The sequence below is a fragment of the Dendropsophus ebraccatus genome, chromosome 12 (assembly GCF_027789765.1).
Source record: "Dendropsophus ebraccatus isolate aDenEbr1 chromosome 12, aDenEbr1.pat, whole genome shotgun sequence".
Classification (NCBI taxonomy): domain Eukaryota; kingdom Metazoa; phylum Chordata; class Amphibia; order Anura; family Hylidae; genus Dendropsophus; species Dendropsophus ebraccatus.
In genome coordinates, this window is record NC_091465.1 from 72,627,092 (window position 1) to 72,649,784 (window position 22,693).

At 43.1% G+C, this 22,693-nt stretch overlaps 1 protein-coding gene and 1 long non-coding RNA gene across 3 annotated transcripts in view; one reads left to right on the plus strand and one right to left on the minus strand.

Annotated features, from left to right (window-relative positions):
- Positions 1–22,693, plus strand: part of LOC138769814 (DNA damage-regulated autophagy modulator protein 1-like) — a 58,482-nt gene that overhangs the window by 33,360 nt on the left and 2,429 nt on the right. The window lies entirely within an intron of this gene.
- Positions 4,674–22,228, minus strand: LOC138770126 (uncharacterized). Of its 2 annotated transcripts, none has more exons than XR_011359402.1 (4): positions 22,142–22,228; positions 10,754–10,903; positions 5,408–5,463; positions 4,674–4,750 (listed from the first exon to the last, which is right to left on the minus strand). It is a non-coding gene; the product is annotated as an uncharacterized lncRNA (long non-coding RNA). The 2 variants fall into 2 exon arrangements; XR_011359401.1 differs by lacking the exon at positions 22,142–22,228 and adding an exon at positions 11,787–11,851.

Sequence of the window (22,693 nt, forward strand, 5' to 3'; positions counted from 1 at the left end):
CAGCTAGTAAACATCACCCATTCTCCCCCGGCAGTACCGGGGCCCTGCCATTTGATCACCACTGGCCACCCTTACTTGATCATTTATTTACATGGTTATAATGTTACTGGAAAATATTTTCTCTCAACATTTATTGCTGTTCCTCAAAAAAAAAAAAATAAATATATATATATATATATATATACAGTATATATATATATATATATATATATATATATATATATATATATATACACAGTATATATATATATATATATATATATATAAAGAAATTTGAAAGAAAGGAAAAGGATAGCATAAGTGTAGGTGTAGGTGCAGATGCGGCGGCAAAAAACGGAGTCCAGACTTAAGCACAAGAACAGTTTATGTAGGAAATTCAGTGCAATACAGGTTAAGGCTATGTTCACACGTCGTATGACAACAGCCATTCTGCGACCCGTTCGTGTCAGTAAGGATCATCCCGGCTGGTACTGCAGCATCCCAATTCACCGCCGCACGCTCCATTGTGTGAACTGACAGGTTCTCTGCGGCTGCTATTCAATGAATAGTGGCCACAGAAAATTGACATGTCAGTTTTTTGCGGTGCTGCTAGCGATCCCGGACGGAGCGTATACTATGTGTATACACTCCGTCTTGGATTCCCTCTTACTGCACGGCACATAGGTTGTGTATTAATCACAACCGTTGTTGCACATCGGCAACAAAGGCCGTGATTAATACACAACTTACATTGTGTGAACATGGCCTAAGCCAAACATTTCCACAGGCGCAGCAGAGACAGAAGTTGAGAAGTGTAGAGCACACAAATTTAAAAGTTGTTTCAGGCATCTGTTCTTACCTCTAGGTGGATTGACACATTCACTGCAATTGTTAACTGAGCAGAAAGGAATACAGTGTATGCCTCTCTGCTCAGTGTACGGGGGCAGGGACATCTGTTTTGATAGGAGACCCTGCTCTTATACTACCCCAAAGCAAATTGCAAAACATATATATTTTTTTACATTTCAATTCAATTAACTAATTTGTAGTTGGGAGGTCCAATGGGACAACATGTGAGCAGCTGATCATTATATCTTTGTTTTTGGCCTCTTCCTACAGTATAATAGACAACTTGTCCCCATTGAGATGTGACTGAGAGGCTGACAGTACAGACAAAGGGCCCCTCAGGTGAGTCACCAAACACTAGTCAGATTCCTCCACATTTCCTGGAACAAATAAAGGCCACAGTCAGTGAGTTGGTTCTGAAGGATTCCTCACACACTGACAGGATTTGCGGAGGTGGTGTAGACAGGTTGTTGGGGTGGTAGTAGTAAAACGGGTTTCACTTTTTCACTGCATTTCCTTACCTTAAGGTCAAGGCTCCCATATAACCGTATACATTTAAATTTGTAACATTTCAATGTGATGTATACTGTTATTATTGGTGAGGTTGGTTGTTTTACTATGTATGTGCCCACACCTGACAGGAACACAGGCCGTCCTGTTCTTATCATTGGGGTTTGTTAACACTACAGAATCGGAAATACAATTAGAGATCGCCATGTGAACTCCGCTCTAAATTCTGCCTGTCCCATTGATTCAAAGGGATTTCTCAAGCACTATCCACTATCCACCCAAAGAATTGACAATTTTATCTGACAGATGGTAACACCAAAAATCAGCAATTCTGGCGTTTGGTGTTATTTTTTTGTTCACGCCAGTAATCACGCTGAAACAATAATATTTTAATGTAATAATTCAGACAATTCTGCACGTGATGATACCAAATCACCCCCCCCCCTCTTTTTCACATTTTTCAAATAAAACAAAAAAGTTGTTATGTTTTTTATTTGAAAAATGTGAAAAAGGGGGGGGGGTGATTTACACTTTTTGTACTTATTTTAAAAACTTTTTTCCCCACACTTTTTAAAACATTAGACTGCATATACTGATCAATCCTATGCTACTGGATCAGTGCTATGCTGATACAAACAAGCAAACTGGGCTATGTTCACACAATGTATTTTTTGCATAAATAACGGCTGTGACTGATGAAAAAGATACGTTGTATTTGAATAAATGGGATCCTGTCTGGAGCGTATACACATAGCCGGGTTTCAAACCGGCCGCACAAAAAACTGACAGTTTTGTGCGGCCTCTATTCATTCAGTTCACACAATTCATTCAGTTCACACAATTCATTCATTCATTCATCAGCTGGACGTTTTTTTTTACGGCCGTCTATTTTATGCAAATGATGGATGTAATTTCCATAAACTGGTCGCCTTTTGGCGCCAAAATGATAGCCATCCAAAAAATCTAAAAGAGGAATCTCGAGACAGCACATCCAAGGAAGTTTACTTTTAATCACACCAGTGCAACATTTCAGCTCATAGTGTAGCCTTTCTCAAGCAGGGAGCCGAAACGTTGCAATGGTGTGATTAAAGGGAAGTTCCTTGGATGTGCTGTCTCGATGTCTTTGATTGATATACGTAACTGGGTCCGGTCCGGTGGGATCAGCACCCACTTTTTTATTTTTTTCTGGTGCTGCTGGAGCTTGTTGTTCTTTGCATCCAAAAAATCAGCCACAAAACAGCCAAGAAAGGAAGTTGAGGTTTCACATAGACCATAGGTGCACATAATCAACATTAAAGGGGCAGTTCACAAAAAAAAAAAAAATCTTTTAAATCATCTGGTTCCAGAAAGTGCCAGGCAGTTGTAATTTCCTTCTATTGAAAAATCTCAAGTCTTCCAGTACTTATCAGCAGCTTATCAGTGCTGTCTATTCATGGGTTTGCTGGTAATTGTGGTGCCGTTGGGCCCAGGCTGTTATTGGCGTGCACTCAGGACCCGTGAGATATCAGTGCTGCTGCCATCGTATTATTTCAGGTCAGGAACTGTCCAGAGCAGGAGAGGTTTTCTATGGCAATTTGCTACTGCTCTGGGCAGTTCCTGACATGGACAGAGGTGGCAGCAGAGAGCATTGTATCAGACTGGAAAGAATACACCACTTCTTGCAGGACATACAGCAGCTGATAAGTACTGGAAGACTTGAGATTTTTTTAATTACAAATATGTAGTATTTTCTGACACCAGTTGATTAAAAAAAAAAAATTTCGGGGATGGGTGACCTACCCATTTAACATTTTCCTCTCCAACCCTGCAAGTGAATCTGCCCCAAAATCCACCCAAAATTCTGCAGTTTCGCCGTTGCAGATTTTGGAGCGGAAATGCAGATCTTCTACTGTTGTGGCCTACATTTATAACCAGTTTTCCTTACAATTGTATCTTTCCTCTTTGTATTCTCTTAGGGGAATATAAGAACTCTGCATACAGAATAAACTTTGGTAGTATCGCATTACATCTCTGCATGTCCAGGCTACGTTCCCACTATGTACAGATACCACGGCCGTTGTAAAACCACGCCCGAAATGAATGATCATAAACATCAATTTGCAGCCATAGCTTAACAACAACAGCCTAGGAATAGTGTTAAACAACGGCCGCTCACTAAAGAACGTCCGTTGTTAGTACATAGTGGGATCATACTGTAGCCTCGGTGTGTAGGAGATCTCATTAGCAGGTATCACTGTCATCTAGCGACACCTACTGGTAAAGAACCGGACGTGTCTGGCATTGTGGGTATAGATCGTACATTGCCAGATAATATTATAATATATAATATAATATATAACTGAGCCAGTTTCACTTTACACCATGTTTGATAAATCTCCCCCAATGTACTGAGCTGTACTGTATATGTGGATGCCCTGACAATCAGCTGACTGACAGATGTGCTGGGGCTGGATAGGATATAGGAACATAAGACATGGCTGTGACCATAGATAGAAATAATTATAGCTGAAACCTTGTGTTTAAATGATTTTAATAATTACATATCGTTCCTAATTACAAAATAAAGATCACTAACATCATGATAAACATATTATTAAAAGGAAACATTTGCATACAAAAATAAACTGCAAAAAGAGCAAAAAAACAGTAATCAAAATTGTGACAACTCTGCCATCTGGTGGCTGGAACAGAGATTGCAAGACTCTCGAAATGTGTCCTCTACAAAAAAATAAAATAAAATAAAATAAATTTTTTTTAGATGTTAATATCTGATAGTTTTCAATGACAGCCGTCTAGAGCTGCATTCATAGTTTGGCAGGATATATATATATATATATATATATATATATATTATATTCATGAAAGAGAAATTATTTTAAAATCAACTGTTTTGAGAAAGCTATACAGATTTGTATATATGACTTTTATTAAAAAAACAAAAACAAGAATTTAAAAAAACACACCCCTCACATCTTCCAATACTTAACAGCTGCTGTATGTCCTGCAGGTAGTGGTGTATTCTTTCCAGTCTGACACAGTGCTCTCTGCTGCCATCTCTGTCCATGTCAGGACTTGTCCAGAGTAGTAGCAAGTCCCCATAGAAAACCACTTCTGTTCTCTATACTGGAAAGAATAGGTTACTTCCTGCATGACATACAGAAGCTGGAATGGCAAGTCGAGCATCTGTGCCTCTGATCCATTCATTATCTATGAGGGTACTGGAGACTGCCAACTCCCCCACCCACGATCAGACATGTATTTATTTAGGAAGCAACAAGTGCTATAAGTTAAAATAACCCTTTAAGTAATTAAGCTGGAAAATGTAAGGCATCCAGTGGCTAATAATATTCAAAGATTGTTTTAGAATTAAAAAAGAACCCACCATACACCACTGTCCATGGTTTCAGGTGTAACCCTGAAAAGAAAAAGAAAGAAAAGTCTTTTAATGTAAAGTTCTGATAGGTAAATAGGTAAATGGGAATTTCAATTTCTAAATTTTCTGTGGTATTTTGGGAGTAACATGTAAAAACCACATGGCCAAAAAGCAATTCATTTGCTGTAACGCCATATAACAAGGTACTAGGTACAAGGTGTATGTACCATTTAGTGAAATTAGTGAGCACAATTTCACCTTGTGACCTCTCTTCTAAAATCAGGGGTCTCCATCATGGATGTCCAGCAGTTTTAGCCTTACAATCTCCCTTAAAGGGCAACTCCAGCAAAAATAAATGAATAAATAAATAAATCTTTCAAATCAACTGATGTCAGAAAGGGCCAAAAATTTGTAATTTACTTCTATAAAAAAAATGTCAAGTCTTCCAGTACTTATCAGCTGCTGTGCTGTGTGTCATAGACATAGATATGAAGGACATACAGCAGCTGATGAGTACTGGAAAACTTGAGATTTTTGAATAGAAGTAAATAATAAATCCCTGGCACTTTCTGACAACAGTTAGTTTGAAAGATCTGATTTTCTTTCTGGAGTTGCCCTTTAACTCAGTCTAGGAATATAAAGCTGTTGTTTTTATCATAGCATTATATGGTATGTTCCATCAACTTCTAAACTACTTACCACTGTAGAGAACCCATGATCATGCGTAGTTGAGCCTTGACGCTTAGTCGATAATCCTAAAGCAGAAAACATTTAAAGTCATCAAATGTCCAAAACCTGCGGCTCATCCTTTTTTTGTTTTAACCCTGCCCTGACCTATCACACCTTATTTAGGTATTTAACAAGGTTTCAGTCATGCCCCCTCCTTTCCCTTCTTCTCCCCAGACTAGACAGATTTACATCCTCAGCAGAGATTCTTCGGCATTTGAATACTGGTGGCTGAAGAAGTGTAATGCAAATCTAGGGAGTCCTGGGAAACATGGAGACAGCTTCACACCCTCCACCAGTTTTGTAGCCTATTTTATTGATATCTTTTTTAGGTGAGGTCTCCAGGATTGGACACAGTATTCCAGATGTGATGTCACTATCTCCCTCTTACTACTGGTTATACCTCTAGCTATACAGCCCAGCATACCATTATATATACAGCCCGGCATATCATTATATATACAGCCCACCATACCATTATATATGCAGTCCAGCATATATATATATATATAAATATATATATATATATATATATATATATATATATATATATATATATATATATACAGCCCAGCATACCTTTATATATATATATATATATATATATATATATATAGCCCAGCATACCATTATATGTACAGCCCAGCATACCATTATATATGCAGTCCAGCATACATTAATTATATATATATATATATATATATATATATATATATATATATATATACAGCCCAGTATACCATTATATATATATACAGCTCAGCATACCATTATATATACAGCCCAGCATACCATTATATATATATATACAGCTCACCATAACCATTATATATACAGCTCAGCATACCATTATATATACAGCTCAGCATACCATTATATATATATATATATATATACAGCTCACCATAACCGTTATATATACAGCTCAGCATACCATTATATATACAGCCCGGCATACCATTATATATATATGCAGCTCACCATAACCGTTATATATACAGCTCAGCATAACATTATGTTTATATACAGCCCAGCATACCATTATATATACAGCCCAGCATACCATTATGTATACAGCCCAGCATACCATTATATTTATATACAGCCCAGTATACCATTATATATATATACAGCCCAGCATAACATTATATATACAGCCCAGCATACCTTTATATATACAGCCCAGCATACCATTATGTATACAGCCCAGCATACCATTATATTTATATACAGCCCAGTATACCATTATATATATATACAGCCCAGCATACCATTATATATATATACAGCCCAGCATACCATTATATATATATACAGCCCAGCATACCATTATATATACAGCCCAACATACCATTATACACAGCTCAGCATACCATTATATATACAGCTCAGCATACCATTATATATACAGCTCAGCATACCATTATATATATACACTACCATTCAAAAGTTTGGGGTCACATTGAAATGTCCTTATTTTTGAAGGAAAAGCACTGTACTTTTCAATGAAGATAACTTTAAAGTAGTCCTAACTTTAAACAAATACACTCTATACATTGCTAATGTGGTAAATGACTATTCTAGCTGCAAATGTCTGGTTTTTGGTGCAATATCTACATAGGTGTATAGAGGCCTATTTCGAGCAACTATCACTCCAGTGTTCTAATGGTACAATGTGTTTGCTCATTGGCTCAGAAGGCTAATTGATGATTAGAAAACCCTTGTGCAATCATGTTCACACATCTGAAAACAGTCTAGCTCGTTACAGAAGCTACAAAACTGACCTTCCTTTGAGCAGATTGTGTTTCTGGAGCATCACATTTGTGGGGTCAATTAAACGCTCAAAATGGCCAGAAAAAGAAAACTTTGATCTGAAACGCGACAGTCTATTCTTGTTCTTAGAAATGAAGGCTATTCCATGCGAGAAATTGCTAAGAAATTGAAGATTTCCTACAATGGTGTGTACTACTCCCTTCAGAGGACAGCACAAACAGACTCTAACCAGAGTAGAAAAAGAAGTGGGAGGCCGTGTTGCACAACTAAGCAAGGAAATAAGCACATTAGAGTCTCTAGTTTGAGAAACAGACGCCTCACAGGTCCCCAACTGGCATCTTCATTAAATAGTACCCGCAAAACACCAGTGTCAACATCTACAGTGAAGAGGCGGCTGCGGGATTTTGGGCTTCAGGGCAGAGTGGCAAAGAAAAAGCCATATCTGAGACTGGCCAATAAAAGAAAAAGATTAAGATGGTATAAAGAACACAGACATTGGACAGAGGAAGAATGGGAAAAAGTGTTGTGGACGGAGGAATCCAAGTTTGAGGTGTTTGGATCACAAAGAAGAACGTTTGTGAGACGCAGAACAAATGAAAAGATGCTGGAAGAATGCCTGACGCCATCTGTTAAGCATGGTGGGGGTAATGTGATGGTCTGGGGTTGCTTTGGAGCTGGTAATGTGGGAGATTTGTACAGGGTAAAAGGGATTCTGAATAAGGAAGGCTATCACTCTGCACCGCCATGCCATACCCAGTGGACAGCGCTTGATTGGAGCCAATTTCATCCTACAACAGGACAATGACCCTAAACACACCTCCAAATTGTGCAAGAACTATTTACAGCAGAAGCGGCAGCTGGTATTCTATCATAGGTAATGGAGTGGCCAGCGCAGTCACCAGATCTGAACCCCATTGAGCTGTTGTGGGAGCAGCTGGACCGTATGGTACGCCAGAAGTGCCCATCCAACCAATCCAACTTGGGGGAGCTGCTTCTAGAAGCGTGGGGGGCAATTTCTCCAGCTTACCCCAACAGATTAATAGCTAGAATGCCAAAGGTGTGCAATGCTGGAATTGCTGCAAAAGGAAGATTCTTTGATGAAAGCAAAGTGTGATGTAAGAACAATGTTATTTCACATACAAATCATTATTTCTAACCTTGTCAATGTCTTTTCTCTATTTTCTATTCATTTCACAACGTATGGTGGTGAAGAAGTGTGACTTTTCATGGAAAACACAAAATTGTTTGGGTGACCCCAAACTTTTGAAAGGTAGTGTATATATATATATATATATATATATATATATATATACAGCTCAGCATACCATTATATATACAGCTCAGCATACCATTATATATATACAGCTCACCATAACCATTATATATATACAGCTCAGCATACCATTATATTTATATACAGCCCATCATACCATTATGTATACAGCCCAGCATACCATCATATTTATATACAGCCCAGTATACCATTATATATATATAGCCCAGCATACCATTATGTATACAGCCCAGCATACCATTATATTTATATACAGCCCATCATACCATTATATACAGGCCAGCATACCATTATATTTGTATACAGCCCAGTATACCATTATATATATACAGCTCCACATACCATTATACATATACAGCCCAGCATATCATTATATATACAGCCTAGCATAACATTATATATACAGCCCAGCATACCATTATATTTACACCCCAGCATACCATTATATATACAGACCAGAATACCATTATATATATACAGACCAGCATACCATTATATATACAGACCAGCATACCATTATATATATATATATATATATATATATATATATATATATATACAGTCCAGCATACCATTATATATACAGCCCAGCATACCATTATATATATATATATATATATATATATATATATACACACACATATATATATACATCCCAGCATACCATTATATTTATATACAGCCCAGCATACCATTATATATACAGCCCAGCATACCGTCATATATATACAACCCAACATACCATTATATATATATATCTACATCCCAGTATACCATTATATATATATAGCCCAGCATACTAATATATATATATATATATATATATATATATATATATATATATATATACATACAGCCCAGCATACTATTATATATAGCCCAGCATATGATTAGCTTTCCCTACCACCTGGCTGCACTGGTGATTTTAAAGCTGTCACAAATCTCTACCCCTAAATCCTCCTCTTCTGAAGTCTTTGCTAAAACATAACTTCCGATATGATACTCTTGATAATGATAATCTTCCATGTTGAAACATGAAAAAGAATGACAGACACAAACAAACAGGGGCGCTAATATAGTGTAGTAGGTCAGTTAGTCAGACTAATCTGGCTATGTTGTGCAAAGAATAGACACAACACTATTGATCGCATGTAGCATTGGGATCCTGTCTGCTGCCTGGCTTGTGGTCTTAGGCAGATATCAACTGTCACAATGTATTTGCCAATGGTAGTAATCTCCAACGCGACAATCAAACCACTTGATATACCTCAGGCTCCTGAAGAAGGCGCTAGGTAAGTGCCGAAATGCGTTGCTCGGTTTTATGTGTGTGAATAAAGGTCCAGAAATATATCCTCAGTATCCAGATGATTCTTTGCTCCTACGCTAAGGTTTATCAAGTGGTTAGATTGTTGGGTTGGAGATTACAATTTGAAAACATTGTACTGCATATTCCAATGATTTGACCATTTATCTAGTCAAGCTAAATAATTTTCCATATTACAAGCACCTCCAAAAAAAAAAAAAAAAAATCAACCCTCTTGTTGACTCCGACCTTGCATCAAACTTGGATAACAGATGAAACTTGCAACAGGTTGAAATCAGAGTTAGGCTAAGTTCACACAACGTAAATTTTCTATTAATCACGGCCGATGTTGCCGATTTGCAACCACAGCCAGGATTAATAGAAAATTTACGTTGCACTGCAGTCAATAAAATCCCAGCCGGAGTGTATCAGGAAAAATTGACATGTCTTGTTTTATGCGGCTGCTATTCATTGAATAGAGGCCGCACAGAATTGACAGCTCACACAATGGAAAGTGCGGCTCTGGCCGCATTCTCCATTGTGTGCTATGGTGAATTAGGATGCAGGCACACACGGATGCACCCGCATCCCAATTCAGCACAAATGAAGTTCATCTGGCCGGTACTGCAGTACCAGCTGGGATGATCTCCACTGACACCGGCCGTTCTGTGACACGGCTGGGTTACAGAACGTCCGGTGTCATACATTGTGTGAACCTGGCCTCACAGTATATCTCCTCTTATTTCTAGTAAAAAGCTGCCCCTATTATACACTGCCTATACTTTAGTCAGCAAAAAAGCCTCTGACAGGTCACCTTTCAGTGCCAGTATATATGTATTCTCCGTAACACAAAGTTATTAAAAAAGCTTTAATAACTAAAATAAAAGCTAAACGTTTGGTTTTGGTCTCTATAGGTTTATGGTGCAATAAGTAATACCATGTCAGTTACCTTCCAGGCTTCTTCTTTCTCTGTGCGGAAGGACAAATAGTTGGTGCAATAGGAAAATAACCCCGAGTATAACTACAATTGCTGCAACCGACCCAAAGAAGATTCCCACTATAATAGCACCGAAGCCATTGCATTCACACGACATAGCTCCTAGGGTAAAAAAACAAAAACATTGTTACATCGGGTTAGTCGGGTCTCATGCACACAATTAGGCTTTTTTTTCTGTGACACAATGAGTTCCTATATATGTAGGATGTAGACAGGGATGTTGGTAGAATATGAAAAAAAAATTCTTCCATTTTCTAATAATTGTGCCAACAATTGTTGCCTTTTCACCAAGCTGCTAACCTATTCTCCTGTAGCCCATCCCAGCCTTGTGTAGGTCTACAGTAAAGTCCCTCTCATCCTTAGACAGCTCTTTGATCTTGGCCTTGGTGGAGAGGTTGAAGTGTGATTGATTGTGTGGGGACAGGTGTTTGTTATACAGGTAACAAGGTCAAACAGGTGTCATTACTACAGGTAATGAGGGCAGAGGGTAGGTTTTAAGTTCCAGGCACATAAAAAAGAACCCCAGTCACAATACATAGCACCTTCAGGATCAGTGGCAGGCATGAGACATAGCCCACTTAGCCAATCAGTAGTCACAGCAGTGTCCTGCCTCGGCTTCTTATTGGCCAAGCAGGCAATGTTTTGCGCTGTCTCTGATCCTGTAACAGCTGTGGAGTGAGGTCTGTGACATCTACTGGGAAACAAGGAAGGTTAGTACCCCTTAAATTAAGGTTTACCACCTACCTGAGAACATAAAAAAAAACAAAAAAAAACATGAAACTCACTGTGCATACAGAAGGAAATTGAAGTTTCCTCGTAAACAGATTTGAAGAATTTTAGGCTCTAGGAATTTCAGTGTCCACAGGTTGGGCCAAAGGCTCATCATATCCAGTCCATACTGCATCACTACCACCTACCTTAGGATCAGCTCTCAGGCCAAACGTAACCATATACACCACCCTTTCTCCAGTCTCCCCTGTCTTACCTTTCTGTATCTTGTGAACTGCAGATGGGGAAGTGTTGCTTCAGCTAGAGGACGGGATCTGTCACAATCTCACATAGGACTGTGCAATATGTATGTAGTTGGGCCATACATTCAGGGCTGGAGAGAAATGATTTGTGCTTGACCCTTATGAGCCAGTACACCTCCCATCTACCGGACATATTGTACTGTGGGAGGATATTCTGAACATATAATATTAGGGTAAAGTAACTAAAAGAAGACCCCTGCATTAGTTAATGGTATCCATTAACATTAGGGGGAACATTTATGAAGACTGGCGTACCAACCTACGCCCCACCCCTTTTCCTGGCCAGATTTACTAAGAGGCGCCTCCTCCCCACCTTGCCACGCCCCCGTCCGCCCATCAAGCGAGCAAGGGATATGACAGGTGTATGCCAGGGAGACTGGTGTACGCCAGGGCCGAAAAGATAGTAAATGTCCCCCTAGGTATCTAAACAATGGAAGTCTATTTGAGGAATGGCACAACCCGAGCATAGCCTTTCTAGAATGAAGTCTCCCAGGCGGTCAGTTATAGGGTCTGGCTTTTTAACCTATCTATTAGAGGAAGCTGTCTTATTATATTGTGTCCATTTGAATTGGTGACCATGTAATACACGGACATGCTGAGTTCTCCAGAGCAGAGGTGATTCTTTCAAGCTCCTTTGTACTATAGGGGGGTATGAAGTTTAAATATATAAAGCCCACCCTACATAGATAATATGCACATTCACAGCTATAAAACCTGTCAGGTTTTATTTCTGCTGTTTGTGGGAAGCTTCCTCTGTGGTTGTCAGGACAGGATATTAGGCAAGGCTAAGGAGATCATGCAAGGACTTTAATATCAAAGGTCCTATTAGTCAGTGACTATGGAAAAGAAGAGCCTGTGGAGCCTCATTTAGGAGTCTCAAAACACAGGACTAGCCAGATATCCCTCCGGGAAGGAAACCACCAAAGCCACCATATTAAGTGGCCCTTTAAGTCAATGTAATGACAAGGGAGAAACCAAGACCAAGTATTCATCCACAGACAGCATATTCATGGAGCAATGCACCTAGGATTTCACTGCATTGAGTGCTTTAACCGGCAGCCGGCAATGTTATAGTTTGGCTGGTCTCTCAGCGATCTGTTTCTATTAGTCAGTGGGTAGGGGAAGTTATATGGTTAAAATATTAAAGAGTCTGCCTTTTTGGGGGGCCTCTTTCCTATAATCTAGAACTACTTTCAAGTTATGGCATTTTTGGTGACAAATTTTAGTAACACTATGATATCTCTGGTACTGTTAGTGCCCAATAGTATCTGGACCTGTCAATGATTTGTGAGCCCCATATGGGGAGAGCCACAATACGTTACACAGCTACACCCCAGGGATTGCTTTAGAGGGGACCTCTTTAAATATGTTAGCATTTCTTTGTGAAATAGTGTGTGGTAACCGTGATTTCACGGACAACTTCCCAGTGCTCTTCGCACAGTTTACTAGACGTTACAACCTTATTACAGCCATTGACCGGTGTTGATCTCTATAGAACTAGGATTACTCTTTATTATAATAATAATAATAAGATTACAGAGCATTGTTCTAAGGAAACTGCTACGGTTACAGCTTCTGAACAACAATACTCTGGTGCCAATGGCTGATAAACACAGTCAAGTATCCTTGGATACTCAAGGGGAAAGAGTCATGGCCCCCATACCCTCCCCATGGCACCACTGCTTATGATGGTGGCTGGATATCAATGGCAGTGACACCATATTTCCCTCTGCAAAGTACTTGGAAATGGTTTAGGTAGAGACAGTTGTGGGTGATAAAGGACGCAGTAATAAAGTTAAGCAGTTCATAACACTGTGGATTCGGTGTAGCTCTCAGTGTACCATTCTTTTTACTATAGGGTCATGTGATTTATACACATGCTGCTTTGTAACTGAGCAGTTACCATCTGATCTCCCATAATGCACTGCTGTCTGATAACAGGAAATCATCAGAACCTGCCTCTTATGTCCGTGCCTGTTTCGGCCTCAGTTTAGTCCTCTGCCAGTAAACATAGACCCTGATTTTGGCCATGATTCAGTGTCTGAATTGTAAGTTTCCTTTGCACCAGTCTGAACTTTGTCTTATTCTAGTACTTGCTGTGTTGTGATTGACAGGTTTCCACCAAACCCATTTGGTTTTTTTTGGTAGTCTTAGTGCTGGGCTGCAGATAGTTTAGACTGAATAGTGATGGACAGTTACCTTTGCCACTCATCTCCCTTCCCTGCAACTTTATGTGGTTTGGATGCCAGAGGGCTGGTCCAATCACGCTCTGGATCTGGACTTGAACGTCTCATAAAAAATGTGTTGTCGTCACTTATCTAGTGAAGGCAACTTTATCTGTGGTGTGAGCCCCTGGTGATGTTGTTATGTGGGAGGAGTGGCTGGTCACTTGCTAGATGGTGAGGTGTGGTTGGCCGAGATACAGCCAGACCTTGAGGTGTTATATCGTGATGTCAGTGCCGGGTAGGCACACAGGAGTGATGGCACGCCTGCTTTTATTTTACAAGGCCAGTTGTACCTTTTTCCCCTGTGGTCAGTGTCCTACCGGGGTGCTACGGGGTGGCCGGATGGCCAGAACGGTGTAATGACCCTCCCGGACTATCAGAATTGCCACCCACAGAAAAGCGAAGTGTCCTAAGGTTGCGGTGTGTGCTGTGTCGGTGTAAGGCAAAAGATCACAGAGTCTCTTTACCATAAATAAGTTGGGTTTTACTAGAAAGGTCTTGTTGGGCAGGATACACTATTAGGCTATGTTCACACAAAAGTAAGAGAGAGGCTGGAATTCCCTGTTTGGGGTTTCCCATGATGCACTTTGTCTCCTGTGATGTCTAACTGACTGTAAAACTGTTAGATGGCTTACAATCAGAGCTGAGCAACCTGAGTCATCCGACAAAGGGAGGCTGGCCTAACAGGGCTTAGATCCGCCTCCCTCTTGATGATGTCATTGCCACAAAATGGCTTTCACAGAGCAACCTGGGGTCAACAGTCATTAAATAAGAATGAGAGAAGGGAGGCAGATAGGTGATTGAAGCATATTACAAAGTTATACAACTTTGTAATGTGTTTCAATTACTAGGAAAAAGCTTTTTGCTGGAGTATCCCTTTAAAGGGTTAAAAACAGACTGGAGTAGCCAATGGCTGCTAACACACATGCAGGAGGCCCAAGAAAATTGTATAATAACCAATTATACATCCTATACATTCAGAGAGATAAAATATGGTGGTGGTGGCAGGTCCTCTTTAAAGGAGAAGTCTAGGCAGACATTTTTTTTCCACAAGTGCCAGAATGAGGGAGGATAAAAGAAATAACATGGTCTCACCTTCCTGGCTCCAGCGTTTGTAGCTGCATACCGCTAATCCAGTCCCCGGGTCCCCGTCCGCTTCCAGATCTGAGTGGGGACTTGAGTTGTGCCATGTCAGGTCCGCTCAGGCAGTCAGAGGCCAAGGAGGGACCCTGATATGACCACTAACTGGCTGAGTGGACACGTCACAACTCGGGTTCCCACTCGGTCCAGGGTGGGGGTATACGGCTACCAGTGTTGGAGTCGGGGAGGTAAGAGCATGTTGTTTCTTCTATCCTCCCCCTCCCCAGCACATGTGAAAAAAAAGCCCGGACTTCTCCTTCTCACTTCTCCTTGGATTAAGTGGTGTGTGGTAAATAGAGATCGACCGATTCGGCCGGTATGGGATCCGGTTCGGATTTTTCCAAAAACCCGAGTCCGATCGGATTCGGATTTTTGGAAATCCGCTCCGATTTTTTTTTCTTGCTTTCTAAAATGGCAGCCGCCATTCTAGAAAGCAGAAAGTTTTCGGGCGGGAAAAGCGTTTTCCCATGATGCCCGGAACACATCGGTGTGACGGTGTGACGTCGGTATTGCTTTAAGAGGAGCGGTCACATGACCGCCCCACGCAGTGTGTAGAGAGAGAGAGAGAGGAAGCAAGCTGCTGTTCTGACTACAGACTACTGAGAAGATATTGTGGGAAAGGAAAGGAAAGATTACGAAAGCGGAGAGGAGAAACATCTAGTGATTGAGAGAGAATATAGAGAGGGCGAAAGATAGATAGATTAGGCATAGGGCAAAGGGTGCACGGAACCAAAACGTGCAGTACAGATATACAAGTCCTATACTTCTGATAGTGTGTATATCACATCTGTCTTATCCTAAAGATGAGGAAAAAATGAAAAAAGGGACCGCATAAGGCGCTGCTCCACATTAAAAAAACATAAAGAATTAAAATTCTTTATGTTTTTTTTTATGTGGAGCAGCGCCTTATGCGGTCCCTTTTTTTTCATATTTTCCTCATATTCCTATCGTTACCGGAGGAGTTTTCCAGACTGGATCCTGACCGACGGCAGCAGCTACCATTTGGTCTAAATGCTTTGTTCTGGTGTTGTGCTCACACACAACCCGATCAGGTGAGCAAGTTTTGACCTGGTGTACCCTATATTGACACTCGAAGTGTCTGCACATAGCGCTTTCCCTATTGTATTATCTTATTATCTTGTCTTATCCTGAGAGACAAAAATACCTAGTGTATAGCATTATATCTTTAAAAAAAAGTGCTCTATATATATATATATATATATATATATATATATATATATAGACAATTTCTATACTTGGACCCTTCTGATTGATAGTGTGTATATCACATCCGTCTTATCCTGAGAGACAAAAATACCTGGTGCAGGTGTATAGCATTATATCTTTTAAAAAAAAGTGCTATAGATATATATAGACAATTTTTTATACTTGGACCCTTCTGATTGATAGTGTGTATATCTGTTAGGATTCGGGCCGGGCGTTCGGCTCGGCGTCCATAGCAGCCATATGTTTTTCACTAACTCTGCTCTGCTGTTCTGTGTTGTAGCAGAGGCCAGGGTTTCACTCCCCTGGCTGATCAGCTTAGGTGTTGTGTGTGTTCACTAATTATTGACTGACAGCTGACTCAACAGTTAGATATCTGTATCTGAGCAGGACCTGGAGCCTCAGCCCCAATCAAGTCTGGGGCTGGGACTCCAGGCTCCATAAGTATCAGCCCTGAGCTCTCATTCCTCGCCTGCGATAGTACCTGGTTCACCCTAGAGTTACTTGACCTAGCCTTTAGTCTGTATTTGATTCCTGGTTACCTGACTTCTGCTATTAACCCTTTGACTACCCCTTTGGACACGATTTTGTACTGTGCTGGCCGTTTGGTATTTGACTTGGACTTCTGACTTCTCCTTATTGTGTTTTGTCTGTCTTGTATTGTTCTGTGTTTCACTCAGCCAGCCTAGGGACTGCCGTCTAGTTGTCCGTTTGCTATTTTAGAGCATCTGAGGCAAGAAGGTAGGGACAGCGGGGTGGGTGCCAGCTTCAGGGCTCACCTGTCCTTGTGTCTCCCTGTCCCAATCCTAACAATATCACATCCGTCTTATCCTGAGAGACAAAAATACCTGGTGTAGGTGTATAGCATTATATCTTTAAAAAAAAAAGTGCTATAGATTTATATAGACAATTTCTATACTTGGACCCTTCTGATTGATAGTGTGTATATCACATCCGTCTTATCCTGAGAGACAAAAATACCTGGTGCAGGTGTATAGCATTATATCTTTTTAAAAAAGTGCTATAGATATATATAGACAATTTCTATACTTGGACCCTTCTGATTGATCGTGTGTATATCACATCCGTCTTATCCTGAGAGACAAAAATACCTGGTGCAGGTGTATAGCACTATATCTTTAAAAAAGTGCTATATATAGACAATTTCTATACTTGTCCTATATATTACAAGTCCTATATATATATATATATATATATATATATATATATATATATATATATATATATACACACACACACACACACACAAGTTCTATATATTACAGAAAATACTGTTCTCATCTACCAAGTGTAGCAATCAGAATTTGAATATAAAGTCATTGCACAGCGGCAGCAGGAAACCTCACAAAGCGTTTCAGGCAGAGGGCAGGGCAGAGAGTCTGGCTCAAGGGGCAGAAGAGGAAGTAGCGCAGGAAGAGGGTCCAGTGGCAGGCCTGAGCTTCCTCACACCAGGGTCGTGTCCACATGTCTAATTCCACAGTCCTGGAGTGGCTGGCTCACACTTCGACGTCCACAAGGATGAGTAGTGAGACAGCCAGGTATCTGTGGGTAACTCGGACATGACCCTGACTTGGCATCAAGTGCAGGGCATAGCTGTGTCGGGGGCGGTATCAGAGCAGGCCCATGTTAGGCCTGGCAGGAGAGCAGTAGGCAGTAGATGAGAGAGGGCTGGGCAGGATCCTGATGAGGATGATAGCATCATTCTGGAACAGGATGATGCAACATCGGATGTTACATGGGATCCACAGCAGGATTTGGATTATTCGACGGATTCGTCAACCGGAAATCCGTCCGCCAGTCTGAAGCATAGCCGGGACAAGCAGATGACCACTGGGGAAACCTCCTCCACTACAGGTCCTAGTATCGGCAGCGCCCGCCCATCCTCGCAGCCTGTCGGTACTAGACTCTACACCTCGTCTGTGTGGCAGTTTTTTTAAAAGTACCTGGAGGATACCTATGTGGTCATGTCGCCTGTGCGACAGGCGCATTAAAAGAGGCAATAGTTGCCATCCTGGCACCAGCTCCATGGCTGCCCATATGAAGCGCCACCACCTTTCCGACTGGGAGAAACGGGGTGATAGTGGGTCACAGCAGGCCCATGCAGACCCGCGGTCAACAGCAGCAGGAAGCAGTAGTAGTCAGGGGGGCCTTTCACAGAGTCAGACCTCCTCTGTGAAAGGGAGTGTCGCTTCACTCCCTTCTTCGGCTGGTGGCCCTCGTGTTGCTAGCAGTAGGCAGCCTGGCATCATGGAGTCCCTATACCGGAGGCAGACATATGCACCCAGCAATCTCGCAGCAGTCAAGCTGGACACCCACCTGGCCAAGTTGCTGGTGCTCCAGGCTCTGCCGTTTAAAGTTGTCGACTCGGCAACTGACACGGTGGAAGGTGCCGAGTCGACATTACTTTTCCAACACAGCTATCCCGGCCATGTATAGCTATGTTCGCGAAAAGGTTGCTGACTCGCTGAGAAATTCAGTGAGCAGACATGTACATTTAACCACAGACATCTGGAGCTGTAATTACGGGCAAGGGCAGTATATGTCCATTATTGCTCAGTGGGTAAATGTAATATGGCCGGCGGACCCCCAGCAACTTGGCCAGGGAAGGGCGATGACACCACCCCGTTGTCACAGCAGGGTTCCTGTGTCATGGTCCTCCTCCACCTCCTCCAGTAGGTCCAAAACCTCCTCAACCGCCAGTGTTCCTCCCTTGTACCACCTGGGTGTAGCACGGAGGTGTCACGCTGTGCTGCATCTAGCCTGCCTGGGTGAAAGGAGACACACAGTGGAAGAGCTGCACTGCCTGCTCGAGACAGAAATCCTCTCGTGGCTGACTCCACGCCATCTTAAAGTTGGGACGGTGGTGAGTGACAATGGGAGGAACATTCTCTCTGCACTGCGTCGAGGAGGTATGAGGCATGCCCCGTCTATGGCACATGTTTTAAACCTAATAGTTACACACTTTCTAAAGTCTTCATCCCATTTACAGACTGTGCTGTCAATGGTTTGAGGAGGAGCCTTTGAGGAGGCCACCTTTCTGGTCAGTGGGCAAGACACAGGACTGAGCGCCATCATACCCACGCTTCATGTACTGGAGCTGATGCTGATACGACTCAGTGGCGAGGGGGGAAGATGTCTTGCCACTGTCGCAGCCTGGGTCGCTGGAGGAAGGCTTGGCGGAAGAGGAGGGAGAGGAAGTTGAGGAGGAGGAAGAGGACCTGAACGCACAGGAACTCTTAGGGGAGACGGGTGGAGGAGAAGAAGATGAGCCTTCCTGCCAGACCAGAGGGGGGCCAGAGGAGGATATGCAGGGCTATGAGGAGGATGAAGGCAGTACCCATTGGCAGTATGCTGTGGAGATGGAGGCGGCGACTCCTTCCCAGTCCCTGGTGGAAATGGCTAAGCATGTTGATATGCTTTCGGGCTGACCCACGCTTGCAAAGGACTCGCCAACGGGACGAGTTCTGGCTGGCCACACTACTGGACCCACGGTATCGCAACAAGGTATGTGAATTCATTCACCCTTCCCAATGGGAGGAAAAAATGAATTATTATAGAGAGGAGCTGGGTGCACAGTTAGTGGCAGCCTTTGGAACACGGCGCTCTCATTCACGCCATTCCCACCAGAGCTACACCAGCAGCGCTGCCTCCTCCACATCCTCCTCTAGCAGCTTGGGTGGCATGAGCAGCGGCACCAGTCTGAGCCTGATGTCAATGATGCACGCTTTCATGCAGCCACAGGCTGGGGTAACAGGAGAACCTGCACAGCAGCATGACATGGCGGCACACCTCAAACAGCAAGTCCAGGTGTTTTTGGACTCTACGTTGCCACCTAACGTGCCAGAAATCCCGGGACTACTAGGTAGGAAAATTAGGCGTCTGGCCACAACTCGCTGAATTTGCTTTGGACATACTCTCCTGTCCGGCCAGCAGTGTGTCATCCGAGCGAGTTTTCAGCGCAGCAGGTCATATTGTCAGTCCCTGGAGAACCAGATTGTCCTGTGATAGTGTGGAGCGTCTGACTTTCATCAAATTGAACACAACATGGATAGATAAGGACTTTGTGACACCTGCTCCTGAAACCACAGAGTAGGATTTGGTCCTGTTGTCACCAAGATGTAGGACCTTTTCTGCATCTATTATGGCCTATATGTGAACTAGACTTTACTGGTCATTCAACCATTCCTGCTGCCCTGCTACCTCTTGCCTGTCCATGGACCTCATTACTCTGCTTCTGCTGCTCATGTCACCCCATTACAACTGCTATTCCTGCCCTGGCCTCCATCTTGGCTACTGCTGGGCCTTCACTGGCTTCCATATTGGCTACTGCTTGGCCATCACTGGCCTCCATATTGGCTACTGCTGGGCCTTAACTGGCATGCATGTTGACTACTGCTGTGCCTGCCCTTGCCTCCATGTTGACTACTGCTGCTCCTGTACTGGCCTCCATGTTGGCTACGGCTGTGCCCCATTATAGATGCCCCCTCTTCTCCCCCCCTTATAGATACCCCTTCTCCCCCCCTTGAATATGGCCCCTCTTCTCCCCCCATTATAGATGCCCCACCCCCTTTCCTCTATGCTAAGCAATATTTAAAAAAAACAAACACACAAACTCACCTGACAACCCGCTCCCCCGGCGATCCTCTTCTTCTTCGGACGCTGTCCCCGGCTGATGCGCGGCTGCCGGGGGTGTCCCGTCCTATCCCCGGCAGCGCGGCGCGTCAGTGAGCTCCCTGTACGCCGGTGCTGTGACTTCTGACACAGGAAGCGTCTCTGACGTGCGCTTCCTGTGCCGGAAGTCAGGGCCCCAGGCAGCTCACTGATGCGCCGCGCTGCCGGGGATAGGACGGGACACCCCCGGCAGCCGCGCATCAGCCGCGCATCTTAAAGAGACAGCGCGCTGCCGCCGGGGCCAGTCGCAAATGGCGCCCAGATTAATAAATCTGGGCGCCATTTGCAAAATGTCAGTCGCATTGGCGACCATTTTGGTCGCCATCTGGAGCCCTGCAGCTGCTGCACAACCTCATCATACACCTCAGCTGCCGCAGAACCTCATCATACACCTCAGCTGCTGCAGAACCTCATCATACACCTCAGCTGTTCCAGAACCTCATCTTACACCTCAGCTGCTGCAGAACCTCATCATACACCTCAGCTGCTGCAGAACCTCATCATACACCTCAGCTGCCGCAGAACCTCATCATACACCTCAGCTGCTGCACAACCTCATAAGCCTCTCACTTTATAAAGAACCAAGCATCATCCATTACTATCTCTGGTGTGCACATGGTGTCAGCCTAACCCACACTCCAGACGACCCCCCAACTCTCACACACACACACACTTACATTCTCTGCAGGGAAAGTCTGGGGCAGCATGAGGTGCAGTCTTCATCTTCTCTCCTGCACACAGCCGGCTCCGGGCCCTCCGCCTCTTGTCCCGACAGAGAACGCTGCCAGAAGAAGGTACTGAGGTGGCTGGGGAGGGGCCCGGGGGGAGTGAGGAGGGGGCCCTGCTTGTGTCTTCTCTCAGCTCTGCTCCTGATAGTGAGCGGCTGACAGACAGCAGGAGCAGTGTGCTTGTGTGCAGTACAGTTGTAAGGAGCTTCAGCGGGCCCCCTGAATTCTAGTTTGGGCCCGGGCCCCTTACAACTGTACTGCCAATACTGCCCTGATGGCGGCCCTGCTCCTCACCATTACCTGCTCCCTGCAGCACAGGACCATCTCTTCATTACCCTCAGGGTCTTCTAGCCCATAGGCAGGAGTAGCGTCCCTGCCAGGCCCTGTAGCTGGGAGGAGAGAGCGGCATCTAGTGGCTGGAAGCGGAATACACAGCCTCCAACCAATACTGACAGCTTTACTTTACTTTACACAGGCAGATGTATCTGACAGATTTTTGAAGCCAAAGCCTGGAACATAAACAGGGAACTGGTCATAAAGGAAAGACTGAGATTTCTCCTTTTTTCAAATCCATTCCTGGTTTTGGCTTCCAAAATCTGTCAGATAAATCTGCCAGTGTAAACGCACTATTAGACTTATAGTTAGCATTGGGGGCCATTACGGGGGCGGGGCATAACGTCATGGGGCGGGGCTTGTCGGGACTGTTTTGTCAAAAAACGGGACTGGGTTTTTGAAGCTCACCGCTCTGCAGTGTCGGGAACGCCGATATGAAACGCTTCAATAGATATCAAGGTTAGCCCACCATACATATTCTGTATTGAAGACACAGATCAGCTGGTATTACTGTAACTT